The sequence below is a fragment of the Myxocyprinus asiaticus genome, chromosome 36 (genome assembly GCF_019703515.2).
Source record: "Myxocyprinus asiaticus isolate MX2 ecotype Aquarium Trade chromosome 36, UBuf_Myxa_2, whole genome shotgun sequence".
Lineage (NCBI taxonomy): Eukaryota > Metazoa > Chordata > Actinopteri > Cypriniformes > Catostomidae > Myxocyprinus > Myxocyprinus asiaticus.
The window spans coordinates 698678-713462 of record NC_059379.1 but is presented as its reverse complement, the minus strand read 5'-3'; the positions used below and the strand labels follow the sequence as shown (position 1 = coordinate 713462).

The following is a 14785-nucleotide window of genomic DNA, read 5'->3' as shown; positions in this document are numbered from 1 at the left end:
GTATGGGTTCGGGAATAAATCCAACCATTTATTGGTTGGATTAAGTTACTTTATAGACACCCTGTAGCAGCGGTACAAACAAATGGGTTCATTTCAGATTATTTTACTCTGGATAGGGGCACCCGGCAGGGTTGCCCTCTTTCCCCATTATTGTTCTGTCTTGCCCTGGAATCATTAGCAGCTGCGATAAGGAAGGAGGATGATTTTCCAGGGGTGACAGCGGGAGGTGTCTTTGACAGCGTACTGTCCAGTAACAGCCTTCCAGCCGGGTGCCTTCCAGTGGCCCAAACAGGGCATTAAGTATTTGGGGATTTTATTCCCAGCAAATTTGTCTGATTTAGTCAAAGTTAATTTTGATCCCTTAATAAAAAGGCTTTCAAATGATGTGGACAGGTGGGCTTCATTACACTTATTGATGATTGGGAAGGTTAATGTTATTAAAATGAATTGTATTCCAAAATTCAATTACTTACTGCAGTCTCTCCCTGTAGATGTCCCCCTCTCTTATTTCAAGCAATTTGATAGCATAGCGAAGTCCTTCATTTGGAATGGTAAACATCCCAGGTTAAATTTCAATAAGTTACATAGGCTGATTGACAATGGTGGGTTAGGCCTACCCAAGATTTAGTTTTATTATTATGCATTTGGTCTTAGACATTTGGCTCATTGGTTGCTTCCACCTGAGAGAGCTCCTCCCTGGTTTTGTATTGAAAAGGAAGTTCTTGCCCCTATCTCGCCACTGCAAAGCCTTTCGATTAAACTAGCCGGAGAGGTTAAGTTGCATCCTGTTACTTTGCATTTGCACTCGATATGGACAAAAGTGTCCAGAGTGTTTAATTCTGATATTTATTTAAACGTAGCCTCAAGCATATGGCTGAACCCTAAACTATGTATTAATAAGTGCCCTTTCTGTTGGTCAGATTGGATTGTGAGGGGGGTTAATACACTTGGTGATACACTGCGCCACCTGCTCTGCTCTGTTTTTGGGAGTAGCACACACCCCCCTAGAGCGGCAGATACTCTGGAAGTGGTGATTGCTGCTTTTGGGAAGGGTCATGAGGCATCAGTGTATTACTCCCTTCTAATTCAGAGTCTGGGGGACGGAGTTTTAAATTCTCTCAAAAGATTATGGGAGGAAGATTTAAATTTGTTATTGGAGGAGGGAGAGTGGGCTAGGATCCTAAAAAATATCAGGTCTGCATCTAGAGATGCAAGGATCTGTCTGATGCAATTTAAGATTTTGCATCGGTTCTACTGGACCCCCTCTAGATTGTACAGGCTTGGTCTCAAAGATTCACCCACCTGCTGGCGATGCCAGTCAGAAGACGGGGACATAACCCATGTTTTTTGGGGTTGTATTAAGATTCAGGAATTTTGGTTGAGGATCCAGCATTTTGTGTGTGACGTACTGGACACTCGGTTTTCATTTTGCCCCAGACTTTGTATTTTGGGTGATGGAGGGGTACTGAATATAGCAGATAAATATATGAAAAGCTGGGTGCTAACCAGCGTGATGATTGGTAGACAGCTAATCCTTAGGGGTTGGAAGTCAACTGATGCACCCTCATTTCGTGAGTGGTGCGTGAGTTGGGTAAAGCGGCAGCTTTCGAGGAGATGACTTCCAGATGGCGGGGGAACCTGTCGAGTTATGGCAGAAAATGGGGCAGTTATTTGTCTCATTTTGAGAGGTCCTAGTGTGGGGCAGTGGAGGGAGACACATTTTTTTTTTTTATTATTATTTTTTTTTTTTTCCTATATGTTGAAATTTGTCTTTTTTTTTATGTACTATTTGTGTGTCTGTTTATATGTGGGTATTTAGTTATTTTATATTGTGCAGGGGGGGTTATAAATGGTTTTAAGTTGATTCCTAATGTATAATTTTGTGGTTAAATGTATTTTTGTCTGTCTTGGAATCAATAAAAAATTGTAATAACAAAAAAATAAAATAAATAAAATGGCGGACAGGAAGTTTGCTCGATCATGACATAATTGGTATCATTGTTCTCAGCATGAACCACAGAATCTATCAAAACCAGTCACATGACAGTAGGCAAAAGGAGACAATAGCTATTAGCATTTTTAGAAATAGCATTATAATCTTTGACCACAAGGTGGAGCTGTCCAGAAACTTTTTGAGTCCCTTCAGAGCATGGTGCCAAAGACACATACCGAGTTTTGTAACGATACAGCAAGTCGTTTGTAAAATATAGCATTTTATGACTAAATTCAAAATGGAAGACATAGGAATTTTTCATATCGTTGGACTCGCTATACCCCACTGAATCTAATTACTTTTATGATTTTATGACAAACTGTTCAGAAGTTATATGCAAAAATTTGCTTTTTTCATATCTCGTGACCACTAGGTGGCACTGTTCCGAAACTGAGCAGGCACCCTCGAGTCATTGTGCCTATGACAAATAATATGTTTGGTATGAATACGCTAATGCATTATGGAGATATACCCTCACGTCCATTTTGGCGTGCTCTTCGTCGAATTCGTTGAAGCGCCATTCGGAAACGGTATGGTTTATCAAAATTCTATGAACTACTTTTTGTCGTGTGTGCCACTAGATGATGCAGGCCAATTTTTGTGTAAATCGGACAAACAGCCTAGGACGAGTTAGAAAAAGTAGGTTTTTCAGAAAATTCAAAATGGCGGAAAATGACGTCATAGGGTCTTGATCAAATTGTCTTGAGCCAAGGAATCAGAGGGAAAAAGAATTTCATTTCTAGGACTCACGGTTCAAAAGTGATTAACATAAACATGAGTGCAAATTTGGGAAGTTGGTGGCACTAGAGGGTTTGAGGTAGAGATGCCAAATTTGCTGTGGTAACAGTTCAGACTGTCCTCTATCTGTGTGCCAAATTTCATAACTTTCCCACAAGTGGTTCTATGGGCTGCCATAGACTGAATAGCGGAAGAACAAAAGTTGTCTTTCGCCCCTTCGGGGCTTGACCCCTAATAATAATAATTAGACTGATTTTACGGTCACATACACCAGACAATGATCACACGTGTTTCTTAGTGATATATGGGCACAAAATGCAGGACACATTTTCAACAAATAAAGACTAAACTATATTGCAAAAAACTACAGTAATCTCCACAAAATTGGATACTCCATAAGATTGGACTACAGATAACAACAGGAACCCTGCGCAAAGCAGGTAGTGACGTCTCACTCTGAAACAAATCTAACATGATCACACGTGAAGTCGGCATGATGTTTCTGATAGCTTCGGTACCCTAGGATCGGCGACTGTATGCCGACGCACTGACATGCAGCATTCTTATCAGACATGTTTGCAGTGGTTTCAACGTGTTTACCTTTCCACCTGCCGTGATTGGCAGCACGTTGCATCAGCTGCGTGGGAAAATAGGGTTCAAAGGCAGGCTAATCAATAATAATCAATGATGAGCATGATTCAGAGGTTTCACTTTTCCCTCTAACATTACTTTTTTACTCCACTAATGGTTAAGGTAAGATTTGGGTTTGGGGATACAATCTATACATTTCTCTTCATATTAAATAACGTCCTGTAAAGCTGAAAACAACTTGCTTCACTACTAGCTTTTGTCGACCTCTCCTGGACATAAATGGAGCTCACACGTGCCCATATGCCCTACAACACTTACCGCTTTGGCCACTGGGGGCAGTGTTTCGAAATTTCGGTCAACGTACACCAATTTTGATGAAAGAAAAGTCAGTCTACTCTTTCCGATTTCAATGTGAGATCAGGCTGAACAAATCAGTGTTTGTGAAAAATCTCTTAAATATACAGTAAGCAGCATAAATGAGTACACTCCCTCTAAACAAAGATATTTATATTTCGGGGTCTGGGTATCTCAGCGAGTAAAGACACTGACTACCACCCCTGAAGTCACCAGTTTGAATCCAGGGTGTGCTGAGTGACTCCAGTCAGGTCTCCTAAGCAACCAATTGGCCCGGTTGCTAGGGAGGGTAGAGTCACATGGGGTAACCTCCTTGTGGTCACTATAATGTGGTTCTTGCTCTTGGTGGGGCACGTGGCGAGTTGAGCGTGGATGCCGCGGAGATAGCGTGAAGCCTCCACACGCGCTATGTCTCCACGGTAATGTGCTCAACAAGTCACGTGATAAGATGCACGGATTGACGGTCTCAGACTGCTGAAGTATGAGTACACCCTTGAATAAATTCAATTGGCGTGTAATATTTTATTACATAGGAAGTCCTCCATAACTTTTAAATACTGTACTCTGAGGCACGTGCTTGGCGATTCTTAGCAAAAATCGCTCATTACGAGGTGAAAGCTAACATCGATGGTCTGAACATTTAAGTAAGCTTCTCACAATTCCATCCTTTTTTAATTATTGTATCACTTTTGCTACTGTGACTCAACAATAGTGATTTTCTAATACTCTTGTGCCAGTGTCCCCTTTTGTGCAATTCAATCATTTTCTTCATTTACTTGACAGTTCTCTCCCATGTGGTCCATCTGTTGTCAGCATTGAGTCTGAGAGTGATTCAATGGGTTAAGTAACACTTTTACACTTTAACCAATTACATCTATTTGAGTGTGATGGTTCAAAACAATAATCTGCTGATCAATGTCCCTCAACTAGCACCAGAAAACATTTAGTTGAGTTTTATATTGTAACTTTCAGGAGGGTGTCCTCATTTTTGCCACATGGCATTTTATCATTTGGATAAGAAAGTAATTTTTTTTATTTTTCAGTAATGATATGTTTCATTAGTATCTGATTAACCAGAGTTGCTTGAACATTACACCATACATGAACAACAAATATGTCTTATTTGAATAGAGAAACAGCTGTATTTGTTAGGTTTCAGAGGGGGTGTACTCATTTACGCTGCATGCTGTTTGTGATTTCAGCTATCAATAAGAGTGCAGTTCTTAACATACTTTACCATACTGAAATCAATGCAGAAGAATTCAACAGATGTTCCTACAAAATCAGCAGAGAAAATGAGAAAACAAACCGCAGGTCTAGTCAACATATGACATCATGTGGCAGTGTCAGAGGTCAGAATCCAGTGAAACAGCAGCAGCATCGCAGCATCTGGTCACTGAGATTCATAAAGCTCATCAATTATTCAGAGCTGCTGGTGATTTCTGCTCTTGGACCCAAATTTAGAATCCTTTGTGACTAAATATTCAGATCATGATTCACTGGATCTGGAACTGGCAAAAATGTACTTTCGTAATAGAACTTGCTCTAGAAAAATCTGATAAAAAGCCAGAGTCTAAACTATGAATGTTACTGTATGTGGTCAGGTTGAGTTAATGCTTAGACAGGTTTTTCCTGCATTACAAATGTAACTATATTAATCTCGCGTTCAGCACTTTATATGTGCCAAATGTGCTTCTCATCTGAAACGTGCGGCACGACTGAAGCATGGTTTTGGCACGAGTGTGGCGCGAGCCATCACAAAACCACTCGGGCAGGTGATACGCTCTGCTATATTCGACTGTATCTCTGGACAGTGCATGTGCGCATCAGCCGGGCTTCCCTCGCGGCGCAGACCACAAAACTGATGCGACCCATTTGAATTTAAAGCGATAGGGAGGACGTCAAACCTCTCAAAAAGTACATAGCCCCTTTATGGACAAAGTTTTCCTCCTCTGTAATGTATGTTCTGTTTGAATGATGCTTGATTTAGAAAATCAACTGACTTTGTTTGCCTTCAAATTTTCCTAATGATTACTTAAAGGTGCGCTAAGTATATGTTTGCAAATTAAAAAAAGTTGTACACAAAAAGACATGAATAGCATTTTTCAGAAATATGTTGAAAATGATGTGTAATGCAACTGACTGAGTTACTACCACTAATAATGACAATAATAATAATAACATGATTTACTTTATTTAGCTCTTTCAGACAATGCTCAAACATAAAGGTACATGTAAACAAAACAATGAAACAACAAACACAATATACTAACTACAAACAACAACAGCCCAGAGAGATGGTACTGATAAACAGGAGTGTGATCCACCAGACAGGCCGAACACAATGAGTAAAAGTGGAAAGATAAAATGTCCAAACAAGAGGTCCCTGTTGGAGTGATGAAGCAAACCGCTATGAACTGCAGCTCTCACGGATCACGGATAAGCAGTGAGACATCAAGCGCGAGCACAAGGTGTTGTTCAGCCGGCAGAGGGCTCACGATGGGCGGCTGTCTGGTCATTGTTAAGCACGCAACAACGCATGAAAATTCACTTTTTAAAAATGACCAAATCCATGTATTCAATCAATAAAGTTGTACATTTAATCGTAGAAAACATTCCCTGTCAGTTAGGATCACTACTTTATTTTAAGAATGTGAAATGTCAGAATAATAATAGAGAATTATTTATTTAGGTCAGAAGTTTACATACACTTTATTAGTATTTGGTAGTATTGCCTTTAAATTGTTTAACTTGGGTCAAATGTTTTGGGTATCCTTCCACAAGCTTCTCACAATAAGTTGCTGGAATTTTGTCCCATTCCTCCAGACAGAACTGGTGTAACTGAGTCAGGTTTGTAGGCCTCCTTGCTCGCACATGCTTTTTCAGTTCTGCCCACAAATCTTCTATCGGATTGAGGTCAGGGCTTTGTGATGGCCACTCCAATACCTTGACTTTGTTGTCCTTAAGCCATCTTACCACAACATTGGAGGTATGCTTGGGGTCATTGTCTATTTGGAAGACCCATTTGCGACCGAGCTTTAACTTCCTGTCTGATGTCTTGAGATGTTGCTTCAATATATCCACATAATTTTCCTTCCTCATGATGCCATCTATTTTGTGAAGTGCACCAGTCCCTCCTGCAGCACAGCACCCCCACAACATGATGCTGCCACCCCCATGCTTCACGGTTGGGATGGTGTTCTTCGGCTTGCAAGCCTCACCCTTTTTCCTCCAAACATAACGATGGTCATTATGGCCAAACAGTTCAATTTTTGTTTCATTAGACCAGAGGACATTTCTCCAGAAAGTAAGATCTTTGTTCCCATGTGCACTTGCAAACTGTAGTCTGGCTTTTTTATGGTGGTTTTGGAGCAGTGGCTTCTTCCTTGCTGAGCAGCCTTTCAGGTTATGTCGATATAGGACTCGTTTTGCTGTGGATATAGATACTCGTCTACCTGTTTCCTCCAGCATCTTCACAAGGTCCTTTGCTGTTGTTCTGGGATTGATTTGCACTTTTTGAACCAGACTATGTTCATCTCTAGGAGACAGAATGTGTCTCCTCCTCGTGCGGTATGATGGCGGCGTGGTCCAATGGTGCTTATACCTGCGTACTATTGCAATTTTATTTCCTAAGGTCTTGGCTGATTTCATTTGATTTTCCCATGATGTCAAGTAAAGAGGCACTGAGTTTGAAGGTAGGCCTTAAAATACATCCACAGGTACACAATTTACTCTAATTAGTTTATCAGAAGCCAAATTAGGCTTGACATCATTTTCTGGAATTTTCTAAGCTGCTTAAAGGCACAGTTAACTTAGTGTATGTAAACTTCTGACAAACTGGAATTGTGATATAGTCAATTAAAAGTGAATCAATCTGTCTGTAAACAATTGTTGGAAAAATTGCTCGTCATGCACAAAGTACATGTCCTAAACGACTTGCCACAGCTATAATTTGCTAATATTAAATCTGTGGAGTGGTTAAAAAAATAGTTTTTATGACTTCAACCTAAGTGTACGTAAACTTCTGACTTCAACTGTATATACATTTTAGTCACATAGCTCGATATTTGGTTGCAATTGCAAGTGATTTCATCTCATTGTAGTAGAGGGTTGCACATTGGGTAAAAAAAATCGATATTGAGATTTAAGAATCGATATCAAGTTTGTTCAAATGAAGATTGCGATACGTCAGAAAAATCTATATTTTTTCCCACCCCTAGTCAGAATATTATAACTTATCCTAAAGAAATTTGGTGTTAATTAAATTAACTTAACTTAAAAAAAATCTGTGTTGAATTCATTCAGATGCTTAGGTGATGAAAAATAACTCCAAAATATCCAATGTAAACATCAAATGCAATTAAGTAATTATGTTATATATTCATTCATTGCAATGGATGTGGGTAAACGTAAATGTCAGCCATCACTGAAGACCACATTTGACCTAGGAAAAACCCTGCTTGAGTATAGTGTTGAATATCAACACAACAGTATACTCTGGATTGTCAAACTCAAAGCACTTTAATATGACTAATATCATTTTGCAGCCTGCTATGAGTAACAAGTCCATCCAGAACACTGCCTGCCACATAATGACAGATAGAGAGTTATATAACTCTACATTTCTGTAACTGGTGAAATGAAATAAATAAATAACCCTGAGTTATTAATCATAAGCAGCATCTCTGAATGCAGCTAACATGCATCAATAATACACATCTCAATCAGCTCTCACTGACAGGATATAGTCCTGTGACTTTCAACTGCAATCCTTTTTACAAACACAGACTTGCTGGTGTAGACCAGGTTTACAGACCCAGCTAAAAAGACCAGCTTCACCAGCATGCAATTCCCATGATGGTCTAGGCTGGTTTATAGGTGCTGGTCTTGCTGGTGGCCAGCATAGCCATGCTTTTCATAAGCAAAACCTAGCTGGTGAAGCTGGTTAACCAGCATGGTCTTTCTGTTGAAGCTGGTTAAGATAGTTTAAAAGCCTAGTGCAGACACCAACACCCAAAACACAACATAAGCTGGTGAACAGCAATGCAATGTTGTGCCCACAGGCCTATTGCACACATGGACACAAATCAAACTTTTTCACGGCCAAACAAGCCGGCTAAAAACTTAAATATCACATCATCAATACTGCTCATCCTGCTGTTGATTCACACTGGAACGACATTTTACTCCACTGACAATGGAGCGTTTTTAAAACACTTTCCCTAACCACATACTTTGGAAAACATTGGGGGTATTTACACCAGGGTGTGCTGAGTGACTCCAGCCAGGTCTCCTAAGCAACCAAATTGGCCCGGTTGCTAGGGAGGGTAGAGTCACATGGGGTAACCTCCTCGTGGTCACTATAATGTGGTTCTCGCTCTCGGTGGGGCACGTGGTGAGTTGTGCGTGGATGCCGCGGAGAATAGCGTGAAGCCTCCACACGCATTACGTCTCCGCGGTAACGCGCTCAACAAGCCACGTGATAAGATGTGTGGATTGACGGTCTCAGACGCGGAGGCAACTGAGATTAGTCCTCCTCCACCCGGACTGAGGCGAGTCACTACCCCACCACGAGGACTTAGAGCGCATTGGGAATTGGGCAGAAAAGGGAGAAAAGAAAAAAGAAAAAAGAGAAAAGCAGTTGTCAAATACCCTTTTAAAGTGCATTCAAAAGACTCATTAATGTACTCATTTATTGCTACATTTAATGACATTTAAAACATGAAATTAATGTGATTTATTAATTGTTAAATACAATGACATTTTAAAACATGAATTAAATAAACGCATTTAAATGTGTCTATTTATTTGTCCATTTATAAATTGGTTTATTTATTCACATTTTTATTTTCAAATTAATAGATTGATCATTTATTCCTTAATTATTTTTTAAATGGCACTCCTGGGCTTCCATACACATCAATGTGTCTCCGCCAAACGGATATAAATCCGACCTTCAATACCCGTGCTTTACGCAAATAAAATGGAGTTCACACCCATGATTATGCTAATGCCGGGCAGGGAATTTAAAATATGTGATATATTATTTGATTCCAAGTGACTCTGTACCGTACGCGCATACCTGTGTGTGTGCACGCACTGTATTTTCCCCATCGGGGCTTCTCGTAAGATGCGTCATGCATATCAGCTGCGCTTATTGTAAGTGTTTAGTTTCAGTTTCGTCAGTGATTCATGTTCTGTCTCTTACAATGTCCATCCGTTTCTTAATTTGTTATTATTTACTGTGCAACACAAGCACTATGCAAATACTCAGAAAGAGCTGTTGTGTTTAACATTTTCTCAGTGCTGATTAAGAACAGTTTGCATATGTGGGTGGAGTAACGTTTGCATATGTGGGTGGAGTAACGTTTGCATATGTGGCTTGAACAGCCAGATGCATTTACACTTGACCGACTTTTGTCTGGGATACGTCATAAACCACCTCTGGAGGTATGAATAGATAGCTATCCACAAAAACGCATGGAGTGACCAAGTGTAAATACCACCTTAGACATTAGGAAACTGAAAACACTGGATGTGACCTAAGACAGACAGACAATCAGACAGACAGATAGATAGAAAATACATTGGTCTTGGGTTAGAGATTTGAAAGAAAACCCAAAGCCGAGTTTGTACAATAACAATAAGCTGGCTTTATCCAGCCCACATAAAAATAACTGTATCTTGGGTTTGTCAGGCCAACAAAGTGAAGGGTCCATTTCACTTTTCTCGATGGGAATGAAGCCAATCGACCCAAAGAAGATACTCGAACACCATCTTACTTACAAAACCACCTACAAACATGTCAACACACAGTGAGAAGCCGATGAAGGGGCTTGCTCACCCACACAGATCAATAGTGATGAAACATCAGCACTCTTCACAAGAGTCCACATACTGTCTCATTCTGAAGGGAAACACATCTGTGCTCTTCTGTCCACTCCAGCTGAATCGAACAACTCGAGCAGTTAGTGACCTAAAGCTTTGACCAGGGAGTCCCTCCGTGATCCGGTGCAACAGGACTTCAGCAAAACATTTTTTCCAAACCCTGGAATCCGTCTTTCCAAAAGCATTCAGTCTAAATATAACTTAAGCAATATCACTCTCACAATCACGCTGTTGTTTTGAATATCAGCACATCCGTGATTGCCTGCGACCTCGAGCTTTCGACCCAACCACAGCCAGTTTTAACGAGTTTGCAATTACTTTTATTCACTATAAACAAGTAACTTACTGTTTAGACTTAATATGGCCAGATATTATGTCTATTTTTGCTCCACTAATGGAAATAGTTCCAAATAAAGCCAAAGCAGGATGAAGCATTATGTGTCACAGTACAACACACTGACTGACAGCCTGTCTGGAATGCCACAAACACAGACAAGTGGAGTGACACAAACAGTGAAATGTTCCAATGCTGTTACACTAAATATCAGCTGTCTCGGAACTTCACCTGTCCAATTCAATTAGTAAACTACGTGTAGGGGGCCTAGGTAGCTCAGCGAGTATTGACTCTGACTACCACCCCTGGAGTCGTGAGTTCAAATCCAGGGTGGCTGAGTGACTCCAGTCAGATCTCCTAAGCAACCAAATTGGCCCAGTTGCTAGGGAGGGTAGTGCCACATGGGGTAACCTCCTCGTGGTCACTATAATGAGGTTCTCGCTCTCGCTGGGGCGCATGGCGAGTTGTGTGTGGATGCTGCGGAGAGTAGCGTGAAGCCTCCACACACGCTATGTCTCCGCGGTAACGCGCTCATCAAGTCACGTAATAAGATGCGCAGATTGACGGTCTCAGACGCGGAGGCAACTGAGATTCGTCCTCTGCCTCCCGGATTGAGGCGAGTCACTACGCCACCACGAGGACTTAGAGAGCATTGGGAATTGGGCATTCCAAATTAGGGAGAAAAAACAGAGTGAAGGGATTGGATCACTTTGAGAAGCTTTGCGATTTTAACTGTAATATGATAAACGCTGGATCATTTCATATTGATGTGCTGCTCAGCGTGTTCCTCACACAGCCACTAGAGGGTGCCGCTGGCTCACGCATCGCCGACTGAAGCGGTCAGTATGCAGATTGGTTAAAAACACCGCATTTTGTGGTTTATTAATCATACAAAGACATATTTCAATTTCAGTCTTAATTAGACTTAATCCATAATGCTGCCTTGATGGACATACCAATGTCTCTGACCCCGTCTCCACCTGGTATTAAGATGCGTCTCGGGTGATCACATGTGGTCAGGTGAAACACTGTTTACACTTGGTTGTTTAAATGCGTCTCCTGTGACCACTTGTGATCAGATTTGGAGGGGAGAGACTCTGTTTCATGACGACATACTGCATGACGTTAAAGCACAACAAAGTCAGAAAAGATAAAGAAAGCGCAAAAAAAAAAAAAAAACAGTGCGCTATTTCTCCCAGATGCAGCTGAAATTTAATCTAACCACAAAAGCAACATTTCCAGCAGAATTATCTGTTATTTTAGTGGATTGCCTGTATTGACCTGAGCTGCAGATGTTCGTGCAAGTCTCAGCATGTTGGTCTCAGACACACTGAAGAAGATCTGTGAAGTTCTCTTGCTTGTGTTTGTATCTGCTTTTTTTCATTTTCCGATCGGACGTTTTTTTTCCTTTTAAACCGCTTGTGACCGGTGAAGTTTAAACTCTTGTTTTAGCACAGCGGTTGATTGACAGGTGAGGGGAGGCGCTTCACTGCTGCCAGGACGCATACAGGACGAATTAGCGTTTACACATCAAATGTAATGCGGTTACATGCGTTTTTGACCACATTCGTATGTGTTTTTTGCGATCCGATCACAAAACATTTTAGAACCCGTTTAGACCTGTATTTAGCGCTGACCACATGTGATCAGATCACTAAAAACACATCTTAATACCAGGTGGAAATGGGGTCTCTGTGGTCAAAATCGTTTTGGATGGTTTTCCCACTTTTACAACTGCCACGCCAATTTCCAGATTAATGTTAAAATGACAGTTCATAAAAATTAAATATTGCATGTTCTTAGGATTGCCAACCCTTCTACATTCTGTGGTTAATATTATTTCTGTTTATTTTTACAGTTTAGTAAATAAACAAGATAAGTGGCGAATAAATTTCACCTGCGTGCCACACTGGGCTTGCGTTCCAGCGAGGGGCGGCGGGAGTACTTAAGGAGAAGAGACAGTGGCAGAGGAGAGAGAGAGAGACGCGTGAAGCTGTCTGTGTGTATCTGCGTGTCAGTGTGGTATTGCTGAAAAGCGGCCTTATTGTGTGCAACTGAAAAGTGCAACAATAAATGTCTACGTGTTTTGTCAAGCCGGCCCCAGCTTCCTCCTTTCCATAACTGATACACTGGTGCTGAAACCCGGGAAGGACAAAGGATGCGCCGTCCAAGTAGTCCTTACCGCTGACTGGGGGTCGCGGACGGAAGCAGGACAGCGGGCCGAGGACCACTCAATGGCGTATCTGGGACCAGCGAGCTCCTCTCTCTCTCCCTTTTGTTATCCCACCCGCCTCCCCCTCCCCCTTCCCCTCCCTTTCGTCCTGTTCCCCCTCCCAGGCATGCACAGGTCGGATCTAGAGACCGGTGTGACCCGTCGATGCTCCCCCCCCTCACAGGGTGGAGAAATCCCCGACCTGAGTTTGGCGATGGGGGAATGTGGTGAGCAGGGCTGAGTCGAGCGGCGTCTGGGCAGAGCGAGCATAATTGTTACATACAGATTGTGTGGTCTCCTAAAAACTCATGTCCATTTTAACGGAAGTTCATTTCACGAACTAAACGGGGAGGAAAACTTGTCTAGACCTAGTCTAATTTGTACAACATTATTTTATTGTCTGGGGTTTATGATTAAACATTCAAATTGTCCGATACTGGCACTGAATAGTTTATATGTGAAGTTAAATTTCACATTTTCACTGCAAATATCAAGCCCATAATTCCTGAATTGCCCATTAGCACTAGCGATTTTTGAAGAGCACCTATTATGGTTTTTAAACGTGCCTAATTTTGTTTTAAAGGTCTCACACAATAGATGTACATACATCCAAGGTCAAAAAAACACTTTAATTTGCTCATAATTTAAATTGCAGCGTTACCTTTTTCCCCCAGTGTCTCAAACGACTCGTTCAATGATCCGTTCTAAAGGATTCATTCTAAACTCCTCCTTTCAGAGAGCATACTCTGCTCTGATTGGTCAGATGTCCCAGTCTGTTGTGATTGGTCTACCGCTTAGTGTAGTGTTTGAGGGCGGGTCAAAGCTGTTCGCGAGCAGCCAATGAAGACCAGAGGCGGGGCTTTTGTTACCAAATTATGTAGGTTAGTACAGGAAGTAAGTCTGGAATCACTAACGACTCGTTTCAGGTGTTCAGAATCGGTTCTTTCTTTTGGGAGTCAATAACTCCGTTTGTCGTGCACTTTGATTTTTGAAACTTTGCAGATTTTTTTACACTCACAAACAGCTATATAACACACTACATGAAAGGTCATATTTGAAAAACCATAATAGCTGCTCTTTAACCTGTCAGCAACTGTGGCAACCGTTCAAACCTCTTTTATATCCAACTAGTTATAAGCTTTTATTTCTCTGGATTAATTAAAAAAAGTTGCGGTTTGCTAACAGTTGAAGAAACTTCTCGTCATCTTACAAGAACAGTATATGATTTTTTTAATAACGATAAAATAACTAGCCTCCTTTAGGAACAAATTACAGACAGGACCAAAAGCCCATCTGACAAATGATATCGCAGTTTAAAGGCATTTAGGTGCTCATGTGTGAATGGTAGCAAAACGGATAAAATACGGAAAGCTGTTGCACGTGTGAATAGCCGATGTGGTGCATTTAACATAAAAGGCAATCATGCAATTTAACGGGTTTCATGTGTAAAAGTGGCTATAGTCTCTCAACTCAAAACACTGTTTCATATAATCATGGAGCCTGTCTGTGACAAGACCTTTGCTTGTGCGGACAGTCAAAATATCAATCAAACATTTCTACTTCTGAGTTCATCCCTTCAAACTCTAGTCTGAAAAACTGCCACATATTGATTTCCAAGTTTAAAAACCAAACTGGTTTCAAACCACACTTTTTAAAGAAAGTTTGTGTAAAATAC

The 14785-nt window shown here is 41.0% G+C and overlaps 1 protein-coding gene across 2 annotated transcripts in view; it reads right to left on the bottom strand.

Moving 5' to 3' along the window:
• LOC127426660 (regulator of G-protein signaling 7-like) overlaps positions 1-14785 on the bottom strand; it is a 98465-nt gene that overhangs the window by 79710 nt on the left and 3970 nt on the right. The window lies entirely within an intron of this gene.